The sequence below is a fragment of the Neophocaena asiaeorientalis genome, unplaced genomic scaffold (assembly GCF_003031525.2).
Source record: "Neophocaena asiaeorientalis asiaeorientalis breed wild unplaced genomic scaffold, Neophocaena_asiaeorientalis_V1.1 scaffold134, whole genome shotgun sequence".
Lineage (NCBI taxonomy): Eukaryota > Metazoa > Chordata > Mammalia > Artiodactyla > Phocoenidae > Neophocaena > Neophocaena asiaeorientalis.
Genome location: NW_020185339.1, coordinates 6,496,079 through 6,523,795, shown reverse-complemented (window position 1 = coordinate 6,523,795; position 27,717 = coordinate 6,496,079). Strand labels below are relative to the sequence as shown.

At 35.9% G+C, this 27,717-nt stretch overlaps 1 protein-coding gene across 3 annotated transcripts in view; it reads left to right on the top strand.

The window, feature by feature from the left end:
• The window catches only part of NAV3 (neuron navigator 3), a 356,590-nt gene that overhangs the window by 32,898 nt on the left and 295,975 nt on the right, over positions 1-27,717 (top strand). The gene's annotated exons all lie outside the window — the stretch shown is intronic.

Below are 27,717 nucleotides of genomic sequence, written 5' to 3'. Positions count from 1 at the left end.
TTTTTCTCATCTTTAAGAAAAGAAAAGAGGCTAAAGCATTCCCTTTCTTTACTTGTATCATGAACACTGCATGTTACCATTCTGAATTCCCTTTCTTCTTTGCTAATGAAAACTTTTTGCCAGTGACTTGATGAATTGTATTCATATTCTTAAGAAATGGACATCTTGAAAAATCTGTGTTAAATTATCTGCATCTGCTCATACCAAATACAACAGGTTTATATTTAAAATGTAAGGGCTGGGAGTGCCAACTAGAGAAATGAAGTGCAAAGTGTAAACAAATAATTCCGCTAAAGATAGGTATATCAGAATACATACTTGCTTGACAGAGTTAGCTTTCAACTTATTTATCTAAGCCTTGTTAAAATGAATCATCTATATTTAAAGTCCTAGAAGCTCAATTCTCTTCAGATGTCAGGGGATATGTTGAGAAGATACTCTGACTACTGGTTAAACTTGTACAAATCACCCAAGTATTTTTAATCACTTCATATTTCCTTATTTATAGTCACTATTTGGTAGACAACTTTTTGAAGGCCTCCTAATTAAGTATTTTAACTACTTTTTTTCTAAAATAAATAATAGCATAAGTTACTCTACTGATCATTTTAGCAAGATATTTTTATCTGGCTTGGGTCATGTTATGTCTAACTCTTCAGTTTTCCTTTTATTATGATGCTTTGCATTCCCCATTGGCATAAGTGTGTATGGGATTCATTCAGTTTGCATTATTCTTATAGTCTTAAATTACCCTTTTGAATGAAAAAGTTTGAATTGACTACATAGGGAAAAAAAGTTTTTCTATAATCGGAAAGAGTCATATTTTAAGGCTACAGTGAATATTTGACTGACCTTTGAAAGTAGGAAAATTGAGAACTATGACATTTACTTAAAGACAGTTTTCTCACAATTTAATTTTATGTGTTTTTTGTTTGTTGGTTTTTAATAATAGGGCTATTACACCAGAAGACAGGAACAAAAATCATTTAAGGGTGTTACTCAGGGCAATCAAGTTAATAGTAACAGATCCCCAAATTCTCCAACATGTATATTAATATTTCAGTTCATCTGTCTCTGTAAAAATACGCCTCTTATGGCAGATATTATAATATAAATATAAATGGTGGTAGGACTAATGGATGTCTTTGGTACCTCTTAGAAGATACCTAAATACAAAGGTTTGTATACTGTGATTAGGGCATCTCAAATTTGATTTGTACTTTCATCCTGCTATAGCTTCTTCATGCACCCCTTGTTTATATCTTCTTTTTCTATTTTCAGTCCTTTACTGAGTTCTACCAAGGTATACTTCCCCTTTCCTTATCAGTCCTTCATCTTCTCAGAAGTAGGGCCCCGTGGTTTGCCAATGTATCTAAGTGTAATAGTGAAATTTGCTCAAACATACGTCATTATGAAATAGCTTTGAGTCCTTTTCATAACAAGTAATCCTTATTTTAACTACCTTACAAATATCACATGTCCACTAGCATATGTTCACTGCAAGAATTTCCCTGCTGCAGCAGAGTGGAGGAGCTTGCTAAACAAATGCTACTCTCTATAGTAAGCATTTATAAAGATTTGATGCAGTTGGTTATGATTTCTGAGGTGGCTGAGAGAGCAAAGATAGAAATTCTTAAGGCTAGTCTGAATAGAAGTAGACATCCCTCAGAACTATATATACCAGTGGAGTCTCTGCTCACCTCTTAAGCAACCCTTTTCCTATCTAAAATTCCCTCTGCCCACCCACTGTGTGGCATGTTACCTTTTCTCCTTTCTTTCTTGGTATGCACCTCAATCTGTAATTCTCTTATTCATTGTTTTGTTTTGTTTGTTTTAGAACTATGCACCACGAGGGGAGAGGCCTTGCCCGTCTTATTCTTTTTCATCCCAGACCCTCTGTGTCTTGAGTGGTGTCTTGCACAAAGTTGGTGCTCAATAAATATCTATTCAAATAATAAATGGAGGAATGCATGAGTGAGCTAAGCCGGGAGCAACCCTAAAAGGGTTCAGAATGTTTACTCTTCTCCAGGATTAGCCTGCTGGCATCAGGCACGTTTTATGATTGATTTTGATTCTTTATGGCCATTACATGCATCATGATAAAATCTATGAGAAAGGCATTTTTATTGTCAATAAATGATGACTTTGATGAAATGTGAATAGTTGGTGAGGAAATGTAAGGTATGTTTATTTACATTAGCTCCTTTTTAAAACTACATGGTTGAACTAAAACATACTCTACAGTTCAAAACTCTTTCATAGTTCGTGTAGATGAGTCTGTATGTTTTCATCCTGTTTTTATTTCATTTTACTTTGAAATGGGAGGAAAAACTGATACGTGAGACATTTCTATTGAACAAGAAAGAATAGATGCTTCCTTTTACTCTCATAATGTCCATAAGGACACTGAATATTTCAAATCCTTTTACCAACAAACATAATAGAACTTGTTTTTGTTTTCCAATCTTCTTTTATTACAAACACATTTTCCAAGGGAGATTTTGAGGTTCTTTGGAACTATAGCTATCTCTGAGATACAGGAAAAATACTCATTAGTTAATGTTTGAACCCTTAAAATGTATTTAGTCACTGCCGTTGATAGTAGTTAAATAGTTTAAAAAATTAGCTCTGTTAAATAGTCTATGTATTATAATTTAAGGAAATGATATTAAGCGTAATATTTAGGGATGTTTATAAGTTTTAAGATAATGTATTTAACAATAAACAAATGAATGTACAAAACCTCTACTATGTAACTTTCTACAATATAAAACAACCTATTGCGTCTATTATCCTACATGCATATTTTTGTCATCCTAATATGTTTGCTTAGTGACTACTGTGAAACAAACTTTCCCATTTCCCCCTTTTTCCCTAAGCTTTGAGATCCTTTACTTTGTGCCTAGTAAGTAATCAGTATACACTTCTTTTTAAAAATGCATGAAAAGACAATCCACTGCTCTTAGGGATGTTCCCATTGGCCTCCCATGATAGGAGTTTGTCAGTTTGCCACCAAAATAATGTGATAACATTTTTCCAGTATTTGTTTACCAAATACATTTTATGAAGAGTAATTAATAAAATTTTAAGCATATGGTTTGAAACCACATTTTAACTTTAAAAAGGTAAAAATCCAAACACAAAAGAAAAACATAATTCTTGAGCACAGTTATATTGATGTTGAATGATTTGTCAACTTGGATAAAATATGAATAGTGGTAGAGAAATTATGGGGATGTTAGAATATTATCTTTCCACATTCTATTGGAGAATTGAGATTGAATACATAAGACTTAAGGTTTAATTGGAACGGTTTTGAGGTTTACACAGTGCTGCTGGATAGAAGAAGGGAGTTTTTATTTATTGGGTTTTTCTATTTTTCTTTTTTATTGAAGTATATTTGACATACAATATAATATTTCATATGAACAACATAGTGATTTGACATTTGTATACATTGTGAAATGATCACTACAATAAGTTTAGTTACCATTTGTCACCATACAAACTTGAAACAATATTATTGATTATATTCCCCATTCTGTACATTACATGCCCATGACTTATTTATTCTATAAGTGGAAGTTTGTAGGGAAGGGAGTTTTTTAAAAGACTTTGGTACCACAGGAACAAGTTAGCCTAAGTGGCTGCTGGCTCATGCAAATTGTACGGGCCTCCTGGTCTATGGGGCCATAAGGGCACTTTGATTTGACTCAGAGAAGCGGGAGGATCCAGCAACCACAGGATACCGAACCAAACATTTTCTTCATCTAACATCAAGACCAATAACTAAGGTTAATTACAATCACAGAAAAATTTTGAGAAAGGCCTAGTGACAGATTTATTCTGTTGGTTATTTATAAGAAGTTTGCCATTTGATTAATATTTAAATTAAGTTTGTGGCATAGAAGGTATATATTTGCTCTATATTCTTCTTGAATAACTCAGCGAGTAACTTGAATAGCTCATTTAATAATTATAAAAGGAAAGAAATCCTCTTAATATCCAATCAAAGCTTTGGTCTATAGCTAAATTTGCCCATCAAATAACAAGAAACAGAGATTCCCAATGAAGATAAATTCTTGAAAATGTCTCATTTATACTTAGCCTCCTCTTCAATGTAACCAAATAAAATTATTAACAGCTACATTTATTCTTTAAAACATGCCAATAACATGGCAAGGATTAAATTTAGTAATGTGACAGTCAAAACAAGCAATAAATTTAACAGTTTAAAAGGAAGTCAGTGTTTAGACATGATAAACGCAATTGTTCAAGTTGAAAGTGGATGAGGTCCAAGATACATAATTATTCTTTTTTCCTCTTGACTGTTGTATTTCTTAATACATATTGATTTCCTCTAAACTTTTCTCTAAAAGAATATTTGGCATTTCTAAGCTGAAATGCATATGCAGGGCTAAAGTACATTTAAAAAATATGTGACTTATTAAAATATAGGTTAGTATATAAAATCCTAAGGGTAATTGTTTAAAGTAAGCGAAATTAAAATTTAGCTGAGCTTGATGGTTACAGGGAGATGAGTGTTGAATGATCCTTGAAAAATAATGAATAGATGGGTGTGAGGAGCGGAGTGGAACACATGATATGCTTTCAAACAGAATCAAAGCTGTAGAATATTCTACAGTATGAGAATAAAATGTGAACATTCCCAAGCATGGCAGGTAGGCCGTTCCTAGAGCTGTGACACTCAACCCTTGAGTAGACCCAAAGGTATGATAAAAACTAAAACACTAATTAGTTTGAGTAATTGTAGTATAGCAAAATCTTTCTTCATGGTTATAGAGTAAACCCTAGGGTGCTGTTGTGACCCCACCCCCTCAGGCCCCAAATAGTATAAAAAGCAGGCAGCCTACAGTTCTGGGCTGCACTGACCTAGTAGATTGCAGGGTGCCGAGGCCCCTCAAGAGTGGATGTGTTTAGGTAAATCACTGAGGAAAACCAGAGAGTGGAGTCTGCTCGCCCCACATACTGTCCTTCATCTCAGGCACAGGCTCTGCATTGTGGATGTGCTGGTTCTATTGTAAACCAAAGTTTGTCATTTTCTTCTAGTCTTCAAACTTTTTAGTTGGCTCTAACTCAAAGAACTATTAATATTTGGAAGAACTTGAGAAGAAAAAGCAGCATGCTGGGATCTCTGGATTATAATGTGGAGAGAAACAGAGCCAGGGGAATATGTTCCTATGGACTAAAAATAGGTACTCCTAAAAAACTCAACTCTTGCATGAAATCTAGTTAATTTAAATAATTGTTATGAGAGCCTTAAACGTCACTATGCAGAAATGACACTTACAGATCTGTACAAGCCATTTAAAATGATTATTTAAGAAGACTGAGAATGCATGTTTCAATTGATATGGTGGAAATGAGGTCAAGTGGAAAGAAGCTGGGCTTTGGGCAGGGCTGATTCTATTCTTAGGTTTGCCCCTTACCAGCCTTATGACCTTGGGCAAATTGCCTAACCATTCTAAGCATCAATTTCCCAGCTGTACTAGGATTCCACTAAATAACAATATAAAGTTCTTGACATATAGTAAGTAAATACCCTATTTGGGGAAATAAATGTCAAGTCAAAATAGTTTTGCATAGAAAATAAGTTTTGGTAGTGATAATTTTTTCTGAAACACATCAGCTAATGTACTGACATATTATGCCTATGATCATTTGTTGAGAAAATGAAAATTTGTCTTAATGGATGTGAACCTGACCATGTCAGCCATTTTGAACATGGCGTGCCCCTCCCTCTTCAGGATTTTTGGAAGTACTGTTTCTGTTTGGAGTTTTCTTCCCTTGCTCTTAACCTGGTTAACTCTTGCTCATTTTCAGATTTTAGTTCAAACTTTACTTCTTCAGGGCCAACTTCCTGGACCACCTGCCTCCACCATCCAAATTTAGATTAGTTTCCTTTGCTTTATGCTCTCCTGATATCGTGTTCCTTTCATTCAAAGCCCTTATCTCTATTTTTCATAATACATTTATTAGTATAATTATTTATTAAATATATTTTTGCCACTAGGCCACAAACTTTATAGGGGAAAAACTTGTGATTTTTTTTTTGCCAACCAATGTATTTCTAGTGTTTAACATATACAAGGTGTATACTGTTTGATGAATGAATGAAGATGTGTGTTCAGTTCTGTTTTGTGTATCATTTTTGTGTTGGATAGGAAATAAGTAAATACGTAAATAGTCTTTTGTTGTTACCTAACTCAAATTTTATATCTATGACAGTTTACCAAGAAAAATATCTGAATACGTTATTGCAACATACTATATAAAGATAGGCTATATAAAAATTTCTAATAATCATCACATCTCTATATAATTTCGGGCAAGAATGTATAGGGATCAAATTACTATATTTTAGGTGATTGAGTAAATCAGAATAAAGCCTAGATAATTGGAACATTTTCTTTCTATTAGTGAGACATTTAGGAATAGAAATCAGGGAGAAATATTGGGTCTAGAAATAAAATTTTATCAAGCTGACGAGTCAGTTAGTCATGGTGTTTCTGTTACAGGTGCTGGAGAATGTTTGGATGGGGAATCTGCCACACACTGGGGAAAGGAAAGGAAGTGAGCAGAGTGGGAAAAATAACCAGTATTTAAGGATAATTCTGTAGAGGAAAATAGTGGGAGACCTGGCAAGAAAAAGTTAATCCACGAGGATCTTAAAAACCAAACCGAGAGAGGCAAAGGATTTAAACTGAATTCTGAAAATCACCATTTTTCACGAAATTCGAGGATATACATCATCCTCAACTTAAAAGCAAGGTGAAAGCCTGTGTGAACATGGTAGAAAGTCCATTTATGATAGCTTTAGCTCTTGAATCCAATCATTTACAAGGGTATTGAATAATGTGTATGCCCAGCTACACTTGTTAGGAGCTTGTAGTCAATTTAAATATGTGAAATACATTTTAATACAGAACTAAGTAGATAGAATCTTATGCATTATATCTCTTATTATATCTCTTATATGAGAGAGAACTTCTATATATTAGCATATAAGTAGAAAATAAACTTTAGTAAAAATTGTCTTTGAGATTTTCTTATATTGAAGACTAGCACACATGATACTTTTGTGTACTATACTAGCTTACAATTTATTGTTTTCTTTTTCCTGAAGCATGAGTGCAGATTGCCTTTTCTTTAATCATTTCATTGAACATGAAATAAGGTAAGCTTATATTTGAGACCAGCTAATATGAAAAATTAAAAATAAATGACATAGGGATTTCCCTGCGGACCAGTGGTTAAGACTCCATGCTTCCAATGCAGGGGGCACAGGTTCAATCCCTGTTCAGGGAACTAAGATCCCACATGCTGCACAGCGCGCCCCAAAATTAAATAAATAAATAAATGGCATACATGATGCTGCCTGAGTGGTATTTGTGTTCATTTTACATATACTGTAACTTCACTTTAAGTTCTAAATTTCTGAGAAACAGAAGCATTCAGAGAATAACCTGATGTGGGTATTAGTAGAAATGCATACACTAGAGCTGGGGGTACACCCTGAAATGTTGGTACTTAGTGAAAGACCGTGGTCTTGGGAAAGAGACCTCAGACTCGGGAAAGCTCTGGTTGGAGATTCTAGGACATAAGGCCAAGTTCTAGGACAGAGCCACTAGTTAATGACAATCCTGGGGAACCAAGAAAATGTATAATAGAGGTACAACTACTGAGAAAAGTCAATTGAAGCATTTTATTTTCTTCAAGCTGAGGTCTTGGCCACTGCAACTTAAATCATCTTTGCCAAGATATTAATATTACTCTTTTGTAGACTTTTAAAAATTTGGAACCCTCTAAATATGTGATTATGGCTCTGGCTTTAACCAATGTGGATCTGGTTTTTTATATCATTTTTCTATTGTGTTGAATAAATATAATGTATGCTCATTTCAGAGAACTTGAAAAATATAGCTGAAAGTTAAAAAAAACCTCTAACCCAATTTTTCAGATGTTACTTTTAAAACTTATTAGAGTAATTACCTTTAGTTTTAACATATAAGAAGATATACATTTTGTACATATTTTATCCTTTTAAACTAATATTTAAAAAATATTTCTCCATATCCATACATATTTTGAGGAAGTTGATTTTTTTAAATTGAAGTATAGTTGATTTACAAGGTATGTTAGTTGTTTCTGGTGTATAGCAAAGTGATTGAGTTATAAGTGTGTGTGCGTGCTTGTGTTTGTGTGTGTATATATTCTTTCCCAGACTTTTTTCCATTATATAGGTTTTCCCGAGATACTGAATATAGTTCCTTGTGCTATACAGTAGGACCCTGTTGGTTATCTATTTTATATAAAGCAGTGTGTATCTGTTAATCCAAAACTCCTAAGTTATCTCTCCCCTGCTTTCCACTTTGGTAACCAAAAGTTTGTTTTCTGTGTTGTGAGTCTGCTTCTGTTTTGTAAATAAGTTAATTTGTATCATTTTTTTTAAGATTCCACATGTAAGTGATATCATCTGATATTTGTCTTTCTCTGTCTGACTTACTTCACTTATTTCACTTAGTATGATAATCTCTAGGTCCATCCATATTGCTGCAAATGGCATTATTTCCTTTTTGGCGGTTAATATTCCACTGTGTATGTATATACACACACAATGGCATATATATGTATGTGCATACGTACACATACCACATCTTATTTATCCATATGTCTGTTGATGGACATTAGGTTTCTTCCATGTTTTGGATCTTGTAAGTAGTGCTGTTGTGAACACTGGAGTGCATGCATCTTCTGAACGGGGAAGTTGATTTTTAATGACTGAAAGAATTCCTACCATAGGTCTGTTAAAATTTCTCTCAGTACGTGCCTAGTGTTCAACGTCTGTTACATGTAATTTTTGTTTGCAAATTTTTATAATGTCATAAAGAACCATGACTATTTTTTTAATTTAGGGTAAATATCTAGAAGACCAAATGTTGTTAACATTTTAAAAGCTATATATTGTGTCATATTATAGCATGTTAAATCATATTTTATGAAATTTCTCTTTCTAAATATTGTTTGAATTTGTTCTTTCAATAGCAATGTTGTAAGAGTGTCTGTTTCTCTATAACTTAGAGAATACTAGGTGCTAACGTTCTTTTTAATCTTTTCAAATGGGTTGGGTAGATTTTAAAAACACCCAAATTTATTTGCATTTTATTAATTACTGGTGAATGCTTTCACGTGTGTAGGTTTTAAGCTTTGGAATCTCTCAGAATGGGTTTATATACTATAATTACCTTTTGGGAGTCCCTCTGGAACAAGTTACAAAAGGCTGTGATGCTTTAGGTTTTTGATCTCTAAAATGAGGTTAATAATACCTACCTTATTATGTTATTATAATGAGTAAATGAATTAAGCATACAGGGGTATCTGGCTTAATAAATGATTATTTCATTCTCCTTACTCGCTATAAATTTGGTTACTCAGTTTGACGTTAACAGCTTCCATGATAAATATATAAAAATATACATTAGAGGAAACTCACAAAAGTCGCACAGCAGATTTATATTTTCTTATAGGAAGAATGCGTTTATTTTAACTTTACAAATAACAAGCCATTGGGCAAGAGTAAAGTTTTTCACGGCAGGACGTTAGCTGCCACCAGTAGAGGTGAAAGGAAGGTCTCTTTGGTCATTTGTTCGTTTTTATACAGAAGAAACATTTTGAAAGTATATTTTCTCCAGAAGTATTTTTTGGAAAGCCCCTTTTTCTTCAAACTGCCAACAAACTACAGTGTAAACATTTAAATGACTATTTTACACTATTAAACACTCCATGCATGATTGCCTCAGGACTTCTGTAGTGATTGTTACCCTTAGGTTACCCAAGGCTCATCTCTATATTTTATACAACTTTCTGCTCCAGTGGCACCTCATCGAAAAGATCTTCTCTGACTACACTTCTCGAGAAAACACCTTGTTGCTCCTTATTATCCTGTTTGATTGTTCTGCTTGATAAGTGACAGTACTTATCAATACATTATAATTATCAATTAACTTTCCCATTGGAATGTGAGCTGTATGAGAACAAGGAGTGTTCACTATTGTGTTCTCACTTCCTAAAACGTCACCTGGCATATAGAACAGCCACAATACATATTTATTAAATGAATGAGTTTATGAATGAATGAATGAATGAATACGTTGAATCTAGTAATAATGAGAAAAGGAATTCTTATTTGGTTATGGAATTTGATGAAGTCGACAGTATTTTGATTGTGTCCCTGCTCACATGAGTGATGTATTTTATTGACTATACGTATTTAAGCTGTATGTAAATTACATGGTAGATAATACATTGCAAACACGTTATTAATGAGTAGTCTATAATATTCTTTGTCTCCATTTGCATGTTCCTCTATCAATAGGTAATACTTAGAGAGACCCACAATAATTTCCTCTTTGCCCTTGTATCTTTTGAGAAAAATAGGACATACTGGAGAAACACTTAGCATTTCAGGTTAGTCCTTTTCCAAGGCATAGGGTAGCATGACAATGGCACTGTGAGCTGTTATTGTTCTTATTTCCATCAAAATTCTAAAATAAATAGTATAGATACGAAAGTAAATGTGGAAATGCAATTGGTTTATGTTTCTATCACTATTTTGTAGCCATGGTCTGAGAAACGTGCAGAGCCAAGAGGACCTAAGCAGGCATACCAGCTAAAAGTATTATGGTAGCCTGAATGAGAGCCTGGAACAGGAAAAAAAAAGATGTTAGTCAAAAACTAAAGAAATAAGAATGAAACACGGATTTCAGTTAATAATAATGTATTAATATTGATTGGTTGATTGTAACAAATATACATAGTAATGTAAGATGTTAATAAAAGAGGAAATTGGGTGCTGGGTATATGGGAACTCTCTGTACTGTCTTCTCAATTTTCTGTAAACCTAAAACTATTCTAAAAAACTGTCTATTAAAAAAAAAAGGTACTGTGATCTGATTAAGAGGTCTCTGGCAAGTGGAGCTTAGACATTCTGGTTACATTTGTTTTATTTTAATTGTATAATGGTTAGAGTTCCCACGGTACGTACTCTTTGCTCTCGAAGTAGCTTTTGGCCATCAAATTCTGACCTGAATTGCTTTCTGAGAATGGCTGAGAAAAACTAACCCTCACCTCTGTCTCATAAAGTTCAATAGGATGTTTACAGGGGAGAGACGTGAATTTGTAGATTTTAAGTCCCCATTGAGCATATTTGTGACTATGTCTGCACATGCTTTGTCTCAGACAGCCATTTCTTCGTTTTCAATGACTAGTAGCAGGAGGCAGCTGTCAGTGGGCAGAATGTGGCAGTGCCTGGAGGTCGGTAGCTCTTTACCACCAAATATAGCTGATGCAGAGGAACGATTTATGAGTTAGTAAGGGGGAGTTACAACACAGTCCAGATGAAGCAAGTAACCCTGGAAAGTCCCCAGGCTCAAAAATTTCTCCTCCATACCTTCAGAGAACCATAGCGTTTTAAAACAGCAAGTTGTTTTAGTAGCTATCTAGATCAAGTCTCTACATAATGTAAGACTCATGATCACAGAATTCATATTAAATGGGAATTAAAATAATATTTGATCCACAGGGCTGTGTAAGCTGAATGGGATCATGTATGTGAAAATTATTTTACCACGGTAGAGTACTCCATATGGATGTACATAATTATTATGTGTAATCATCAGAGTTCACTGCCTCACAAACCAGTTCGTTTCACTGTTAGTGAGCTATAACTTTTTAAAAAGCACTTTCTCTTGTTAAGTCAGAGTCATCTTTTCCAATAATGATGAAGTCCCACAGGTGTGGGTTCAAATGCTGGCCCTCTTACTTACCAGTCAGGACCTTGGATAAATGATTTAAGCTCTCTACTCTCATTTTCCTCATTGATACATAATGGCGATAATCTCTGCCTTACAGCAATATTGTAAATGTGATAATATTTGTAAAAATGTGCCTATCCTAAGTGCCTAATAAATGGTAGTAGTTACTATTATATGAGTTTTCCTTTTACGATTCTACAATAGGTAAGAAAGAGTGAATAGGAGCCCCAAGCCTTTCCGGCCTCCCAATGGCACTTCATAAGAATTTGCCTGAACTTCCATTTCTAAGTAATTAAGACACAGTGAGTGGCATAATTCTGTTCCTCTTATTGTATTTGTCATTCTAGGAAGAGAAGGCCTGAGGGAGGAAATCTTTCTTTGGCACGTAGCTTGTCTCATAGCGGAGTCACATCTTGTAAAATGTGGTTTCCCCTAATTGTCAGGAAAATGGACCATTCTGTCAGTATGCAGTTACTTTTTCCTTTAGAGAGGTTCCGTATTTGTTAGCAGTGGGATAAACCCTGCAGGCCAGTAGCACTTCTTTAAGCTTCTCCATCCAGAGCCTCAGTGTTGTGTTGCTCCAACTTTGGTAGATACTATCTATTGATACATAGACAGCATGTAAATGGCATCCTCTGGAGTTGTGCATGGCATTGTTGCTCTCTCCACCTACCCTGCCAATTAATGACCAGCTATTTTGTAGTTGTTTTGAGGCAGAATGCCTGGATAGCTGTGCTTTCCTTTAGGCTACCTTTGTGGATCTCAAACATAAGCGTGAATAAATATGAGTTTATTATCGGCATAACATTTTTTAAAGGGATTTTTTTGTCATGGTGATTTTAACCTTAGGAGCTGGCTTTAACGTGGGTCTCTCTCTCTCCTTGCCCCATTCTAACACTTGGCTCCACTGTGCTGCCAGGTGAAATCTCAAGTCATTACAGTGTTTGCCTATGGTTAGTAGCTCAGTTGGAATCTTCCATAAACTGTGTATCAGGATCAGATTTCATCATCCGTCAGCATTCATGGAAAATGGCAGTTAGTCTTTTGCAGCTTTATCCACTGCTCAGCAAAATCGTTTGATATACTGTTTGGGTAAACAACTATTTTCTTCTAACATGTTTACTGAGAGAGAGTGCGAGAGAGAGGATGTGCACTGACTAACATTTCACAGTAAAGAGACTTATTTTCTCTTTTCTTTTCCTCAGAGATGGTCTCTGCTGCATTACGTTTTTGCTGTAGTTACTTGGTTTTTCCCTTTCTCTTAACTTTCGGTATACCACAGGGAAATTGGAAATCACAGGTCCAGCTGGAAATCTTTCCTAGAAAAGATTGATTATACTTTCATGCCATATTTTTTAAAAGAGGTACAAAAATTACATTTGGCCACCTGAAATATTTTTTCCATGTGATCTTGTAGTAATTTGAAATAAAGCCAAAAGTAACCTCTCTGGGAGGCCCAGCACCTACTATAGCTTTAAAACTTTATAGCTCATTCAGCTAAAAGGCAGAGCTGGCTTCTAAAACCAGTTGGTTCATTTAATAACCGGGTGCCATTTAGCATGGTGCCTAGAAGCAGCTTCAAATGATAGCTCTGATTATTTCTTTATTTCTGGAATTCTCAGATTCCCCATCAATTCAGTAAAACTTTAGAAGAAGGAAATAAATGTTGACAATGCCAAATTATTATGAGATGCACCCCATTTTCAGAAATGCTAAGTATGGTTTATCATAAGTATAGTAATAAGGATGATGATGAAAGGATGGAACATTTCTGGAATCTTTATTGTTAGAAAAGTCTATATTCATGGACTATAAATCTACCATGGAGAGTATATCCTGTCAAATTTTGTGTCATTTACTTTAAAGTAAAGGAGGCTAACCATTTAATTGTCTCATGGTTGTTCCTGGAAACATGAGATTATCCTTATAGAGAGTAGGGGAAAAAATTAAAATATTTAAGCTTTTTTTCTAGGAGTTAGTGTTTTATTACAGTGAAGTGTGTCGATTTATGTCAGAGTCACGGAATCAGAGTTTGAAAGGCCCTTAGAATTTAGTGGCCTCATTGTACAAATGATCAATCTGAAGTCTAAAGAGACTACATAGTCACAGCTTTTACCATTACTTGTTTTTTTTGTAGCTATATATGCATATGTACCTCTTATTTTCAGAAAAAAACGTAGCCATGCACAATAATACCTTGTACAGAACAGTGCTCAATAAATGCATATGTTTGTTGTATAATAAACATCTACATAGAAATAAAAGTTATGTTGGTCATATATGAAGGTTTCCTTGCTTCTTACAGGTTGTATCTGCCCCAGAGGAGTATTTTTGTGGATCAGAATTTTCAAGAATATGCTCTGATCTTTAATTGGAAGTGATGTCTAATATTCATTCTAAATTTCTCTGCCTATGCCCATCTCCTTCCATTAGTTTCTCAGTTGAGTAGTTATCGATCATTAACATGCACTTAAATACATTAGAGTGGTCACATTCTTGAAAGGACATTGCTGAAGCAAGGAACCAACTTGCGATTTGAGTCATTCTCCAACTGTCCTGTTGCTTAAGACTAATTTTAATCCAAAGCGAGATATAACTCTAGTTCCATGAGCCTTCTCACCATTTTTGACAATGGGAGCAACTAAATCTTTCCGTTTAAGAATATTTCTGTTTAAACAAGCAATAAATTATTTTTGGCATTTCCTCCTCCCAGTTAAAAGTGGCCTCACTTATCTATTTAAGCCAAATATCTATTCTTCATTCCTGGTATCAAATTAGTCACCAGATCCTGCTTATTTTATGTCTTAAATATTTCTTCAACCCTTCCCTCTCCCATTTATCTCTTTATCACTGTCCTGCTTCCCATCATCGTAATCGCTCATCTGTACTCTCTGAAGTCACCCTGTTGATAGTCCCAATCCAGTCTTACCTCCTCCCAACCAATCTTTCAACTGTTGCCTGAGAAATGTCAATTTTACCACACTACATCCAGGTGAATGCTCCCTACTGCCACAGGGTGAATTCCCATCTACACAGCATGGTATACAAAAAAGCCATGATCTGGACCCTGCATTCATTTATGGCATCACTTCTCTGCTCTAGTAACACTGAATGGCTTCTGCTCACACAACCTGCTGTTCAGTGGTTCAGTTTTTTTTCCCTCTAGCTCCTTTGAACTTCTGTATCTTCCCACTATCACTACAGTGCGTCTATATCTTAGACTTAACATATTATGTTTATTTATATTATCTTTGTCTTAGTCTAACACAGACTATAAGTCCCTCAAGTATAGTAACCATGCTTTGTTCATATTACTTCAATGAGGGTATAATTTCTTTTCGTTTGAAAATATCTCAAATTGGTCTTAGATGTCATTTAAGCATTTTGTTGCTTCCACCCCTGGATAACTTGTTGCTGAATTCTTCTTTCTCAAAGCTGTAGTTACATCCCACAGTTTTTCTGATATTCTTGTTTTTAACTGTTGTAGCTTGCTGAATAAAAGCTGCTAAATTTGTTACATGTTTAATGTCATTTCCTTCATCTTTCTGGAATTGGAGGTACTTTTTATTTTTTTAATTTAACATCTTTATTGGAGTATAATTGCTTTACAATGTTGTATTAGTTTCTGCTATATAACAAAGTGAATCAGCTATACATATACATATATCCCCATATCCCCTCCCTCTTGCGTCTCCCTCCCACCCTCCCTATCTCACCCCTCTAGGTGGTCACAAAGCACCGATCTGACCTCCCTGTGCTATGCAGCTGCTTCCCACTAGCTGTCTATTTTACGTTTGGTAGTGTATGCATGTCCATGCCACTCTCTCACTTCATCCCAGCTTAACCTTCCCCCTCCCCGTGTCCTCAGGTCCATTCTCTACATCTGCATCTTTATTCTTTGGAGATACTTTTTTAAAAATCTGATCTTCTTAAATAAATATCTAGCACAGTGCCTACCACATAGCCAGCTCTCCATAAATAATTACTAGGCTGAAATGAGGTATGTAATTGTGGTTCTAGTCTGGTGTTGCCTTTTGACATGATTTATATACAACTTACACCTTGATTTCAGTCACCATAGTCAATTTAAAATGTCTTCGGGTGAGATTTTTCAATTGTTTTCATTTAGTATGGATTCCAAGCTTTTTGAGAAAGAAAAGTTCTCTTCTAGACTCATGGAGTTTTGACAACAGTTTTCCATGCTAATTAAATGAACAATTATTAAGTTCCAGCTATGATGTTAGATGCTAAGAATATAAATTTGACCTTGCTTTAAAGAAGATCCTGTTCTCAAGAAACAGATGCACCCCTCACAGTGGTGTCCCATCATAGGTGCATTTAATTTAGAATACTTTATTTATAGGCACTGGTGAAAGAGAGAAATTGGGAGTAGATAATGAAAGAAATTAATTTAAATGCTGTGGAAAATTCAGCTCATCATTCCATCATGAGATGGAAGAGCTGAATCTCTTCTTGGTTTCAGTTTCTACATTACTAATAGAATAGACTTGTATACTTAAAACTATGCATCTTCTACTTTAGGGGAAACTTCAGTATTTTTCAAGGGAAAAGTTGAGTGTGAGTAATGTGTGCCTTATGTGGTAACTTGAGAACCAGTATCCAGGGAAAGACAGTGACTCCTTGTGTTTAGGGATGTAGTAAAGTTCTATCAAAATTTGTATTTATTTGTGCGATTATGTGATGCCTATTTTCTCCACTAGATTATGTTCCATGATAACAGAGACCATATCTACTTTGTTTACTCTTACATCATTAGCCTGTAGTAAAATGCCCAAAACTTAAGGATTAGAGGAGTTATTACATGTTAATGTGATTTTCCCATTCAGTAGATTTACTTAGATATTTATACTGCTTTTGTGATCTTTAATTGAGTTCATTTTTTCTGTAACTTGTGACTTATCTTTTTTAGATACTAGATATCAATATATATGATTTAATTTATTTTAAAATATCAGTAAACTTTAAGAGAAATAAAACACCTCATTTTATCTTAAAAATTGATGTAGTTTAGAATCCACCTTTTGGGTAGCGTGATAGTTAATTTTAGGTGTCAACTTGATTGGGCCACAGGGTGCCCAAACATTTGGTCAAATGTTACTCTGGGTGTGACTGTGAGAGTGTTTATAGGTGAGATGACATTTGAGTTGGTAGACTGAGTAGAGATACTCTCCATAATGTGGATGAGCCTCATCCAATCAATTAAAGACCTAAATATGACAAAGGTTGAGTGCTTGAGCTGGGACATAGTATTTTCCTGCCCTTGGACTAGAACTTACCCCTTTGGTTCTCCTGGTTCTCAGGCCTTTGGACTCAGACTGGAACTACACAACCCACTCTCCTGTGTCTCCAGCTTGCTGACTGTACACCTTGGGATTCTCAGCCTTCATAATCACATGAGCCAATTCCTTATAATAAATCTCATTATATGTATACCTTCTGTTTCCATGGATAACCCTGACTTACACAGGTGGATTTAGCTAGGATTAAAATTTAAATGCTGGACAATCCATGGTAAATGCAACTATTTCAACTACCATAAATTATTTCAATGATAACTCAGTAAATATTCTTTTACTCTGTAATAAATAATGTTATACTGGACTCAACAAATCATGTTATACCAAACTTAAAGAATCTTGTCATTAATCTTGATCATCATTAATTACAGTTTAGGGTTAATGGCTGTTGAGCTGTTGAAACCCAGTTGTTATTAGAAATATACATGACCCAATAACTTTGGGCTCTTCTTAATAACATTCCTAAGTACAGTTCCTATCTTTAGGGTGAAAGAAAATTCTAGTCCTCACATAAGCATACAAAAATATGTCCAATAGTTATATCATTTATCTGCATTTGGTAACTTCTCCAGGATATATGAAGAATAGCTATTATAAATTTGGACTCTATAAATACATGCAGTAGTTACCACTCTTATCCCGTAGCTGTCTTAAGCCTGTCTACTTATTCATAACTGAAACCAAACCCAGTGGGTAGGTAGAATAAGAGAAAAACCTAAGAATTAGAACTTAATCTTTGAATTTTATGTTATGTTAGTCTCATAAGCCTTCATTTTATAAATTCTTGTTCTAACAAATTATAATTCATGTTCAATCAAATCTTAGCTCTTGGTTAAATTTTTTTGGTCAATGACCTTCCTGAGAACTTTGCTATTTATAGCCTATTTTGATTTCTTTAATTTTAAGGAAATTACGAAGTAAAGAAATATAATAGATATAATTTTTTATGCCCTAGCTCATCTCTAATTCATATGTGGTTATCCATGGTTGGAATTAGAAAAACATGTCTATTTTTTACCTTTCCTTTTTAATTTAGAGAACATCTGTTATACTTCGATATTTATAAAAAACCTCAGAGGGTAAATAGCCTGTTCTATTTTGACTTAGAAAGATATCCCTAAATCTCAATATACCGGCTATAATATTAGAATTTAAAGTATTGGATATGAAGATGACTTTTTGCCCAAAGTAGGTACTCCACAATGTGAATATATCCCAAAGTGTCTTAAACAGCTATCTGTAAGCTCTGTAGAAAAGCTTCAAGTTCTTTTGAAAGTAGCGTCAAGTCACATCAACATCTGAAATGCCTATATAATGTTTCAGAAACTAGTTCAAAGAGAGGGAATCATGCCCAGTATTCTAATATGATAAATGATTTAATAACTTAGACACAAGATAGTTCTCCAAAGTAGCCTGTGCTTAGTCAAATATTTTCTGCCCTTTCTTCTCTTAAGCAAGATTGTCCTGTCTTATAAGTAAGACTCCTTGTTAATTTAGCATTCCTGATGAAATATTAGCACTTTTCCTTAGTATTTCTGCTTTAAAAATTGGTAAGTGAAACAAACTGAAATGACAAGATAACTTAGATCAAATATATTTTCTCAGTGATCTAGATAGGGTATTCTGTACCTATGCTGTGATTCAGTATAAGTGTACTACCAAAGATTATTTTGATAATAACTTAGGAAATGTTTATGTGATGAGCATTGTTTTCATATTATGTTGAACTCAAAATATTCCATAAGGCACTTTTGTCTCTCACCTCCTTATTTATATTCTTGGCAGAAAAATATATGTATGTTGTCTGTTTGGGATAAATGCAATCTTGTTTCTCGTACACTCAAATCTAGATGCGGACATACCTTGGAAATATCGCAGGTTCAGCTCCAGGCCACCACAATAAAGCAAATATTGCAACAATGCAAGTCACAAATTTTTTGGTTTCCCAGTAAATATAAAAGTTATGTTTATACTATACTGTATTCTATTAAGTATGGAAAGCATTATGTCAAATAAAAATACCTACCTCAATTAAAAAATACTTTTTTGCTAAAAAATTCTAAGCATCATCTGAGCTTTCATTGAGTCATAATCTTTTTGCAATTGTAACATCAGAGATCACTGATCATAGATCACTGTAACAGATATAATAATAGCAAAAACGTTTGAAAATTACCAAAATGTGACACAGAGACACAAAGTGAGCAGATGCTACTGGAAAAATGGTACCAATAGGCTTGCTTATTAACACAGGGTTGCCACAAACCTTCATATTGTAAAAATTGCAATATCTGCGAAGCGCCATAAAACAAAGCACAATAAAATGAGGTATGCCTATATATTTTTCAAGAGCTCTTTAACAAATTTCCAGTCCTATTATTTGTGGCCCTTTACATTTTTTGAAACAGTAACAACCTAAGTTCAGTGATATAATGTACTTTATCGTGTATATCACAAACAGCTAGCAATTTTTTTTTTTTTTTTTTTTGGCGGTACGCGGGCCTCTCCCTGTTGTGGCCCCTCCCGTTGCAGAGCACAGGCTCCGGACGCGCAGGCTCAGCGGCCATGGCTCACGGGCCCAGCCGCTCCGCAGCATGTGGGATCTTCCCGGACCGGGGCACGAACCCGCGTCCCCTGCATCGGCAGGCGGACTCTCAACCACTGCGCCACCAGGGAAGCCCACAGCTAGCAATTTAACAAACACTTGTTCATTGAAACAATTGGAGTTGAAGGACTTACGCACAACTCCAAACGTCAGCAGCCATAGAAACGGCATTGAACCCTGCTTTTCAGTCTAATAGGCTTGTTTAACTCTATGCTTTCTTCCAGAGACAAGACATTCATCCTAAGCGCCACTGTTCCCTTGTCCATTGATTTTCCTTCACAGGAAAGGTGTCATTGATTCCATCAGTTTCTCCCCTTTGCTGCTCTGTGACCAACAGCCTTGCAGGTGTAATTCCTCATCTACTAGTCTAGCAGAAGCCTCTGGGAGGCTAGTCATCCACTCTGCCACTTTCATGGGTTTAGAGACATTGACCTACACCAACATTTCTCAGGTGTACTTGACCACGGAACACTTTTATAATTATAATTTTTTGTTAGATTACTGTATTAACAAGATACAATAATAGAGGGGAATAATTCAAACTAACAGAGGGTAAAAATGGTCTCATAAATTAATTGCTTAATAAATTATCAAAATGTGACATATTTTATATATCAATACAATAAAGATACTAAAGTTGTAAGCCTATGTCGTAGCCTGTAATCACTGAGAAGCGTTTAATGCAAAGGTGAGTTGATGAATGCTGCATATATCTTCTTGCTGATGGAAAATTATTTCTTTATACGTCAAAGGATCACCAAAGGTTTCCTTAAGTTCATAAGGGAGGCAAGCAATTGAATCAGAGTCTCTTGTTTTAATTTCAGCTTTACCATTTATCAACTGTATGATTTTGAGAAAATTATTTAAACCTGATAAGCCTCATTTTCTTTATTTCAAAATGAGAATAATGAGAAAATAGGAATGAAGTGCTGATACAGTACCTGGTACAAAGTAATAAATGTATGTAGCTATTATAAAGGAAAGGAGAGCAGGGTAATGAATATTTGGTAGGTAGCTAACTTTGATATTAGTTATGTAAGTAAGGAAACAATATCATAAGTGATGAGTTTCATGATAATCATTCAGTGCCATTGAGTAACAAATATTAATATCTCAGTGGATGTTAGTCTTCTGATCAGTGCTTAGAAATACTGACAGAGTTATAAGAACTTCATATCTAACTATAGCATGTTTCTTACATGGTGTGGAAAATGTCTTTATAAATATAGGATTCAAAGGAACATAAAGGAAGTCAGGAAAGAAATTTGTTATCTTTAAGAACCTCAGGAATGAGCTAAATAACCAACTACAACTTACATCATGCTGCAAGTCTTCTAATGTCAAAGTTTATGGAGGTCCCCTTCTACGAAGTTAAACTTTTTCTTAGGAGTTTACTGTTAAGTCAGACTTTCTCTGCTGCTCAACATGAACTTTTTCCTCAAGCATAAGACTCAGAAGAGTAATTAAGATTGTTTAAATTGTTCTTACTTATTTATTTACATATTTATTTTTATTGACGTATAGTTGATGGACAAATTTTATTGACGTATAGTTGTGTTAGTTTCTCTTGTACAGCACAGTGATTCAGTTTTATATATATATATATATATTCTTTTTCAGATTCTTTTCCCTTATAGGTTATTTCAAAATATTGAGTATAGTTCCCTGTGCTATACAGTAGGTCCTTTTTGGTTATCTATTTTATATATAGTAGTGTGTATAAGTTAATACCAAACTTTTCATTTATCCCCACCCCTCCTTTCCTCTTTGGGAACCATCAGTTTGCTTTCTGTGTCTGTGGGTCTATTTCTGTTTTGTAAATGAATTCATTTATATCATTTTTCTTTTAGATTTCATGTGTAAGTGATATCATACGGTATTTGTCTTATTTCTCTTAGTATGATAATCTCTAGGTCCATCCATGTTGCTTCAAATGGCATTATTTCATTCTTCTTGTGGCTGAGTAATATTCCATTGTGTGTGTGTGTGTGTGTGTGGGTGTGTGTGTGTGTGTGCGCGCGTGCGTGTGTGTGTGCCACATCTTCTTTATCCATTCATCTGTTGATGAACATTTAGGTTGCTTCCATAAGATTGCTTTAAAATAAGAAAAAAGGAAAGATCTAGTAGAAGTCCATAATGCCAATATATTCATGTTAGAGTTGAACTGCATAGAGTACTTATATTGGCATGATCATATGCACATATTAATAAAGCATCTTGTTATGAGTGAATTGATAAAAATAAAGACTATTAATGTAAGAAAAATCAGATACCCAATCTAAGAAAAAGTGAAGGGGGATTGAAAATTTGAAATTGTGTAGGCAAGCTTAATCTGACTTTTAAAGGATGAGCCTTGCTCAAAGACAAAATCAGGGGGTCAGGATCATAGAGTTAGGAGGCAAGAATGGTACCTTGCTCCAGTAAGGCTTTGGAATAGTGACTTCAGCAACTTAAATCAGAGTTTTGTTTGTTTTTTGCGGTATGCGGGCCTCTCACTGTTGTGGCCTCTCCCATTGCGGAGCACAGGCTCCGGACGCGCAGGCTCAGCGGTCATGGCTCACAGGCCCAGCCGCTCCACGGCATGTGGGATCTTCCCGGACCGGGGCATGAACCCGTGTCCCCTGCATTGGCAGGCGGACTCTCAACCACTGTGCCACCAGGGAAGCCCTACATCAGAGTTTTTGCAGTGGTGTTTAAAGCAGAGTGAGTTTGTCAGAGCTGGAGAAGCGTCTTCAGGATGCTCAAAGAACTTCCTTTTAGCTCTTGAATGAAAACTTTAACTGTAATTATAACATCGCTCTCCTAATTGCCATCTAGTTACACTAACATACTCTAAAGAGTAGACAAACAGCTACCTGTTTTCTGCAGAAAACACCAAGGATGTCAAAGGCACCTTGTTTTTGCCCATCTGTTGCCTTTCTCTAACTCTTGGCACTTACCTGTCCCCTTTCAAATGCGTGATTTGATCTCATGGGTCCCAGAACTTCAGCTCCCCTCTCACCTTCTGACTTCCTGAAACTATAGCAGTTTTACTTTGGTTTGTTGACTTTGGAAATTTGCCCAGCACTTTCCTAGATATTTTTCCAGTTGACTAACACTGTGGTGTTGTCACTGCCCTCTCAGCATGACAATTATGAACGTAACCTAGGAAGGTTTCTATTTCTAAAATAAAATTCAAAATAGTTTATAAGCCAAGATAAAAGTTAGAGAAAATATACATCTGTTATAGATCTTTAAATCTTGCTCTAAGTGGTATTTCATGTTAATATAAAATTTCAGTAATTTGGGTTTGGAAAACAATAATCTACAGAAAGTGAAGCAGGATTGATTATTAGAAAAAACCCAAATCCTTGGCATTGCATTATTTTAACCAACCCTACCAACTGTAGCTAGCAGAGTTAGAAAGCATTAGCCAATACCTAGTACGGGAATTGTAAAGTCAAAGAAATGTCTCTAGGGACCAGACAAGAAGAGGTAAATATGTGAAAAGGGCTGATGATATGAAACTACAGGTAATGGTGAAGAAGATTGGTTAACTGAAAAGTGGACATTATTGACATGCAAGAATGTGGATCTAATGCTGCTACATCTTCCCATTTCTCAAAAGAAGCCAGAAATCTGAAATAATCCGAGTTTTAAAAACTAGCTAAAATCTTTTTAAAACACTGTGTTTGCGAAACAAAGCATCTTTGGAGGCCTTGATCCAGTTGACTGCCTACCTCTGCGCTCACAGATATTTCTCGCACATTCTTATTTTCTTGACACCAAATGCCTCACTTGTACAGGAGTAACTCATTAAAATATTAGCAAATTAGGGCACATTTGAAAGAGACGTGAGATCTTGGGGTCTGATCAAAGAAAGAGGGATAAGAAAAGGACAGCGATGTTTCTTGAAGAATATGTCATTTTCCTGGATTCCTGCAATGACTGCCTTGCATGGCTGGGACTCTTGTGATGGGGTACGATGAAAGGAATCGGGGATATGAAATACGAACAAACAGAGTAATAGAAACAAAGAGTGAGAAGTCAGCAGAGACTTGCTGGTTTGTCTGGGACTGACCTGATTTTAAAAACACATTTTAAAAAGAAGGGGAGGGCTTCCCTGGTGACGCAGTGGTTGAGAGTCCGCTTGCTGATGCAGGGGACACGGATTCGTGCCCCGGTCCGGGAAGAAGATGCTGCGGAGCAGCTGGGCCCGTGAGCTATGGCCGCTGAGCCTGCGCGTCCGGAGCCTGTGCTCCGCAACGGGAGAGGCCACAACAGTGAGAGGCCCGTGTACCGCTAAAAAAAAGGGGAAGTGTGTGTGTGTGTGTGTGTGTGTGTGTGTGTGCGCGGCGCGCGCGTGCATTTTGTGGGAAGGAGGAAAGAAGGGAATCGTAGACTGTGGATGGTAGAATGTTCAAAACTTTCTGGTCAGTGCTTTCATGATAAACAGTAAAGGGAACGGTTTTTGAGTCTTGGACGTGTTCCTGAATATAAAACTTATACTCTCCAAATGCAAGATAAGTATTTTGATTAGAACCTGCCTTTCTATTATTTGGCTTTGACTTTATGTTGTTAATGTTCTCAGCGGTTCTCAGTGCAAAATTTTACTCCAGAGCTTTGTATAAAATATATTAAGTTTTATGTTTTCTTTTGTAAAAAAAAATATTTTAAAGTATCTGCTTTAAGTAGGCATCATGATTCTGTTTCAGATCTGCCTTCCTTCCATATGCCACTCCACCCTATACCAACATATATATATATGCACACACACACATTAAAAAAAATTCTGTCTGGAAACATTTACACAAATGTTCCTTTTTAAACAAAATACACAGATCTGATAAGGGGAGTTATGTTTCCCACTCTTTTGCAAAGAGCTCATATAAAAGTATACATTATGATTTATAACCACTGAAAGTGGGATTTGATTTTATTCTGAACTTTTGTGGTCATTTAGTTTGTCTTTTGATCTCAATTTCCAGTTAAAAAAAATAAGATTCTGTTAATGCTATTCTTAGGACAATGGAAATCTGTCACAAAACAGAGAAAGTGGTGCTAATGTTAGAAAATTAATGAAGTGAGCAATTTATAGTAAAGTTGTGCGTTTAATTTCATCATCATTTCTGATAACAGTAAGATCTTTTTCAGGATAGCTATAGCCCTATTCTCTAGTTTGTCAGGCCACAAAATTCATCTATAAGATTGACTGTGAATCTATAGATTCACTGTAGGCAGATGTAAGTATAGCTCATGGATCTGCCTGCACATTAAAACCAGTGGAAATACTAATATAACAAAACAGGGTACTGCTAAAGGAGTCCAAAAGAAGGCTCTTGATTCCAAGTCTGTTTTCTATTAGCAGTTCATTTCATATTACTGTTTGCCAGGCTCTGTCTTAGGTACTAGAAACAGATAGATGAATAAAACCATGTATTTCAAAGTCAAAAATGTGAAGGGGATTGGCAGATAATATAAATGATTGATATGGAAAAAGTATACAATGTGATACAACTAGGTTTACATTTGTTTCCTCAGTTTTGACAGACATGGGGATGGAAAAATATCTCTCTTCTAAACAAAATCAACATAAAAATTGCATGATGAATAGAAAAATGGTCTCTGCCTCTGTCAGGGATGTACTTGGTAGTGAAGGAGGCTGTTGGCAATTGGATCGGACATGCCTCCTCTGAAGGGGTAACTTTCCCTCCCCTCCAGTGTCAACTGATGGTTGACAGGTGCAGTGATGCCAGCTGTCTTAAGATTCTAAGAGAACCAGGAAACCCAATCTTTACATATAGTCTCGTGCTTTCTCATTGTAGACTTTAAATTGTGTGGGCCAAACAGAGCAAAGCTGTAGGTCTTGGGCTGCAGGAGGCCAATGACCAGCCACAGAAGACCCACGTCAGGCTTTCCAGTTGCTTACACACCAGTACCTCACTGGTTAAAGTGTGGACCAGTGGTAGAAGCATAACCTGTCGCTTGTGAGCTTGTTAAACATGCAAAATCTCAAGCTCTGCTCTAGATCTCCTGAAGAGGAATCTTCATTTAAATAAGTCCCAAGTGATTTGTAGGCTCATAAGCATTTGACAAGGTCTGGCCTAGGAAGCATCAAAAAGAAAAAAATTGACTTTTCTCTAAAAGTCGTGACTTTGAACTTTGGACCCTTTCCTTTTATTTCTTCTGGTGCTTTTTCTATGCCCACTGACCATTTTCATTGATTCTTGGTCTCTCCTAGAGAACAGCTCATCTTAACTTGCATGGAAATAAATCTTCTGAAACCATTACAGGGTGTTTCAGTAAATGACTAGTACATGTTGTCACATCACATCATTCTTTAACTTGATAGGATATTCGAGTATTTACTGGCATTCTCCATGTCATCCTGGAGCTCTGACCTCGTTCTTTGTTGCCCTTTCTTGCCAGTTTGCCTCATATTTACTGTCTCATATTTATTTTACTCAGAAACAAAGTGGTCTTTCCCTAGCTGGGCCTTGGGTACACCTCTGTGGACTTCAATTTCCAGTTACTTTGTCACAGCAATTTGAATGGCAAGCCTGTAGGCTGCCCTGGCCTTAGTATTACTCTGGCTTCTGTGGTTCTTTCTTCTGCTTTCTTTCATCATGAACTGTACTGGTAGTCTCCATCAGCCCATTCTAGGCTCCTATTTTGTCCTGTTTTTCTTTTATATTGGCATATTTTTTGTTCCGGGGGCTGGTTGGCAGGTGTGTAGGGTGTATGTTTATATAATATGTCTGTGTTCTTTGGTATTCATGGTGTTCAAAGTGCTGTGAGAATTGTACAATTCCAATGAGGTCTCAAGAGAGAAAATCTATGTACATATTTTATTATGGGTCCTACACTCATTGAGCTCAACGTCCAGTCTCACAGCCCTGTTTCTTTATAGCTCTGTGTCCAAGTGGTCCACATCTCAGCTGACCTAATACTGGGACATCTCATCAATAATTTCTATTATAAGTACATATTCTTATGTGGCTTTTCGACTCCGTTTGTTTCTTATAATAACCATTACAGGTGAGGTGTCCCTATATTCCCATTTCATAGAAGAGAATATTATGATTATGGAAATTAGCTAAGTGACTAAGATCACACACACTTGAACCAACGCTAAATTTCTGGCCTTTGGTACTTTTTTGGAATCATGTTATATCACATATTCTCTGGCAAGCATATACAGAAATATCCTTATAATCCATTTGCATTTCATCTCATTTCAATTATCATTAAACTAGTCAAACTGAAAGAATATGTTTTTGTCCTGTTAAATACATAGTTAAATATTACAAAGGTAAAGTTATCAGAATTTGCTGACAAATGGTGCACAGGATATAAAAGGAAGAGGGGAGTCAAGGATGCTACCAGGGTTTTAGAATGGCCAGTTGGAAGGATAAAATGAGATGGGACATGAGATGGGAGAGAATGCGGGAGGAGCCAGTTTCGGTAAGGTAGGGATCAGCGGCTCAATTTTGGAAATGTTGGGTTTGACATGTGTATTAGGATTCTCCAGAGAAATAGAGTTCTTTTTTGTTGTTGTTGTTTTGCGGTATGCAGGCCCCTCACTATCGTGGCCTCTCCCGTTGCAGAGCACAGGCTCCGGATGCGCAGGCTCAGTGGCCATGGCTCACGGGCCCAGCCGCTCCGCAGCATGTGGGATCTTCCCGGACCAGGGCACGAACCCGCGTCCCCTGCATTGGCAGGCGGACTCTCAACCACTGCGCCACCAGGGAAGCCCCAATAGAGTATTTTATATACATTATATTTATATCACATATATAATATATGATGAGATTGCTTATAGAGATTTATTATTTATTAAAAGGTATTGGCTCACAATAGTATGGAGGCTGAAAAATCCCATTATCTGCTCTCTGAAAGCTGGAGACCCAGGAAATCTGGTGGTGTAGTTCAAAGGCATGAGAGCCAGAGAGCCGATGGGGTAGATTCCAGTGCAGGTCCA